This window comes from Hippocampus bargibanti, linkage group LG11, assembly GCF_051943395.1.
Source record: "Hippocampus bargibanti isolate YZ-2025 linkage group LG11, ASM5194339v1, whole genome shotgun sequence".
NCBI classification, from domain to species: Eukaryota; Metazoa; Chordata; class Actinopteri; order Syngnathiformes; family Syngnathidae; genus Hippocampus; species Hippocampus bargibanti.
In genome coordinates, this window is record NC_142744.1 from 5001 (window position 1) to 9220 (window position 4220).

The following is a 4220-nucleotide window of genomic DNA, read 5'->3' on the forward strand; positions in this document are numbered from 1 at the left end:
GGTTTAGAGTGAGTTGGAGGTGATTTGGGAAGTTTATGTTTGACATTTTGAGGATTTGTAAGGGTATTTAACTGTATTAGACCTGAATAACAGGAAAACAGAAAGGCCAGCTTGACAGAGGGCTGACTATTTTTGGAAGTATTGTGGCTAATCTTTGGCTTTTCTCTCCAAAAGTAGCCTGACTGGGGCACTTTACTCCCAGAGCATGTCATGCCTAGGTTTTTGATTAGAGGTTATGTGGAGGATTTAGGGATTATGGAGTCAAACCAGGGTTAGAATTAATTTAACAGTTAGCAAGGTTTGGGTCACGTACTAGTGTTATGGTTTAGCTATCGGAGGTAGTATTGCGATATTAGTGTTAAAGGATTTTGATGATTTGAAGGGAGATGAGAAGGATTAGGATTTAGGATTGGTGGTGGCGATGGTTTTGGGTGGGGCTGGAGCAGAAACCTGGGCAGAGACCAAAGAATATCTCGATGCTGACATTGCAACGCTTAAACACAAGTATAAAGTTTTTGAGGCCATGCAACAATTTACACACACCTGGAAGAGCTGCGCTCTGCTTAGATTCCCAAACAAAGCCAAGCACATCCACTGTGTCACCAGCGTGCATCTTGTTGATCATTCCATCAATCACGGTGAAGCTGCCCATCTGGCCAACAGCGCTGGGGGAGGGATAAACAGACTTGTTCATGATGATTGAATGCACTACAGGGTTAACATTGTAGATATTTATTGATTTCCAGGGGTTATACAGACCTGTGAAGAATGTAGGTAGGTCATCTCAGCAGGAGTGGTGCTCAGCTCTTTCTGATGAATGCGAGTAGCGCTCAAGACCGACGTACATGAAACTGACAAATCTGTGTTCTTAATTTCCATGCCGCGTACCACAGCAACCTAGCTGCCTAACAGTCAAACCGGTTAACCGGCTGCCTAATCAAACCCCTTAACTTCACCCAATCATGATTTTGTTTTATGTATTGTTTTTATTTTAAAGTGTACTTGGGTGTTCAGAAAGGCGCTTGTAAATTAAAGGTATTATTATTATTATAAATCTCCATGCCTGAATTCTACATTAAACCCAAAGCACACCCCAACTCAAATCCACGATCCATAAAAACAGGGGTGTCCCAACTTGGCACCCGACCGCTGTCCTTCCATAGTCCAACTTCCCTGGGTGGGACACACCAGATTCAAACAATCAGCTCATCAGCCAGCATTTGAACGATCCTGATTGTTTGAAAGAGATGTGCTCATCCGGGGACAGCAAGAAAACAGACAGAACAGTGGCCATTGAGGGGCAAGCTTTGACATTCCCTGGTTTCTGGGTTTCCCGGATTACGAGATAGGTGGCCTTACTACCCACCTATTAAAAATGGCATTTTCTGTGTCGCTCTCTTGTTACTATTTATAATTGTATTTTATTTATTTATGTACCTATGCTTGTCTGTGACTGTAAAGTGTCCTTGAGAGCTTTGAAAGGCGCTTAAAATAAAATCTATGACTACTCATTCATCAGGAAGAGCTGCACACCACCAACCACGTCCACTGTCGCCGGCGGGAATCTTCAAGATTCCGTCAGTCTCGATGAAGCTGCCCCATCTGACCACCGGCGCTGGGGGAGGGATAAACAGACTTGTTCATGATGATTGAATGCACTACATGGTTAACATTGTAGATATTTATTGATTTCCAGGGGTTATACAGACCTGTGCCGAATGTAGGTAGGTCATCTCAGGATTGGTGCTCAGCTCTTTCTGATGAATGCGAGTAGAGCTCAAGACCGACGTACATGAAACTGACAAATCCATCTGTGTTCTTAATTTCCATGCTTCGTACCACAGCAACCTAGCTGCCTAACAGTCAAACCGGTTAACCGGCTGCCGAATCAAACCCCTTAACTTTACCCAATCATGATTTTATTGTTTTATGTATTGTTTTTATTTTAAAGTGTCCTTGGGTGTTCAGAAAGGCACTTGTAAATTAAATGTATTATAATAAACCTCCTGTATAATGCCTGAATTCTACATTAAACCCAAAGCACACCCCAACTCGAATCCACGATCCATAAAAACAGGGGTGTCCCAACTTGGCACCCGACCGCTGTCCTTCCATAGTCCAACTTCCCTGGGTGGGACACACCAGATTCAAACAATCAGCTCATCAGCCAGCATTTGAACGATCCTGATTGTTTGAAAGAGATGTGCTCATCCGGGGACAGCAAGAAAACAGACAGAACAGTGGCCATTGAGGGGCAAGCTTCGACATTCCCTAGTTTCCCGGATTACGAGATAGGTCGCCTTACTACCCATCTATTTAAAACTGCATTTTCTGTCTGGCTCTCTTGTTAACATTTATAATTGTATTTTATGCATTATATTTATGAATGCATTATTTATTTATTTATTTTTAATTTATTTATTAGAGTACCTATGCTTGACTGTGACTGTAAAGTGTCCTTGAGAGCTTTGAAAGGTGCTTAAAATAAAATGTATTACTCATTCATCAGGAAGAGCTGCGCACCGCCAACCACGTCCACTTTGTCACCGGCGGGCATCTTTTTCAGCATTCCATCAGTATCGATGAAGCTGCCCATCTGAACACCGGCGCTGGGGGAGGCATAAACAGACGTATTCATGATAATTGAATGCACAATGAATTATACTGACCTGCACTGAATATTGGAAACTCACCTCCCTCCAGCAATGGGTCAAACACACTGTATGCCTGCAGCCAGCATTAACGTCTCCTGGAACATCAAGAAAAACAGGACGGCGGTCATTGAGGATCAGGTTTGGCCATCCCCTGGTTTCAGGGGTTTGCAGATTAAGCGTTCGGTGGCGTTACCCATTCATCAGGAAGGGCTCCACACCGCCAACCACGTCCACTTTCTGTCGCCGGTGGGCATATTGTTTAGCATTCCGTCGGTCTTGATGAAGCTGCCCATCTGACCACCGGCACTGGGGGAGGCATAAACGTCAGTCATGTTAACATTGATTTAATAAACTACCGGGGTTAACATTGTAGATATTTATTGTGATTTCTAGGGGTTATACAGACCTGTGCTGAATGTAGGAGTGGTGCTCAGCTCTTTTTGATGAATGCAAGTAGAGCTCAAGACCTCTACGTACATGAAATTGACAGATCCATCTGTGTTCTTAATTTCCATGCTGTGTACCACAGCAACCTAGCTGCCTAACAGTCAAACCGGTTAACCGGCTGTCTAATCAAACCTCGAACCGCTTAACTTTACCCAATCATGATTTTATTGTAAAGTGTCCTTGGATTTTCAGAAAGGCGCTTGTAATGTTAAATGTATTATAAACCTCCGGTATTATGCCTTAATTCTACATTAAACCCAAAGCACAACCCAACTCGAATCTGGGATCCATAAAAACAGGGTGTGTCCCAACTTGGCACTCAACCGCTGTCCTTCCATAGTCCAGCTTCCCTGGGTGGGACACACCTGATTCAGACAATCAGCTCATCAGCCAGCATTTGAACAATCCTGATTGTTTGAATGAAATGTGTTCATCCTGGGACAGCAAGAAAACAGACAGGACAGTGGCCATTGAGGGGCAAGCTTTGACATTCCCTGGTTTCTGGGGTTCGCGGATTCCGAGTTAGGTGGCTTTAGTACCCACCTATTTAAAATTGTATTTTCTGTGTCGCTCTCCAATTACCACTTATAATTGTATTTTATTTATTTATTTATTTATTGTTTTTTTAATGTAAGTACCTATGCTTTTCTGTGACTGAAAAGTGTCATTGGGAGCTTGGAAAGGAGCTTAAAATAAAGTCTATTACTACTCATTCATCAGGAAGAGCTGCACACAGCCAACCACATCCACTTTCTGTCGCCGGCGGGCATCTTGTTCAGCAGTCCGTCAGTAACGATGAAGCTGCCCATCTGAACACCGGCGCTGGGGGAGGCATAAATAGACGTATTCATGACGATTGAATGCACAATGAATTATACTAACTGCGCTGAATGAGTTGACCTCACCCCAGCAATGGGTCAAGCATGTCGTATGCCTGCAGCCAGCATTAACGTTATCCTGGAACATCAAGAAAACGAACAGGACAGCGGTCATTGAGGACCAGGTTTGGACATTCCCTGGTTTCAGGGGTTTGCAGATTAAGAGTTAGGTTGCGTTACTCATTCATCAGGAAGAGCTGCACACTGCCAACCACGTCCACTTTGTTAGTGGCGGGCATCT

At 43.7% G+C, this 4220-nt stretch overlaps 1 long non-coding RNA gene across 2 annotated transcripts; it reads right to left on the reverse strand.

Moving 5' to 3' along the window:
* Positions 1–9: 9 nt before the first annotated feature.
* Positions 10–3610, reverse strand: LOC148890945 (uncharacterized). Of its 2 annotated transcripts, XR_016116448.1 has the most exons (6): positions 2848–3610; positions 2694–2749; positions 2499–2609; positions 760–810; positions 544–665; positions 10–450 (listed from the first exon to the last, which is right to left on the reverse strand). It is a non-coding gene; the product is annotated as an uncharacterized LOC148890945 (long non-coding RNA). The 2 variants fall into 2 exon arrangements; XR_016116449.1 differs by lacking the exon at positions 760–810.
* Between the last annotated feature and the right edge of the window lie 610 nt (positions 3611–4220).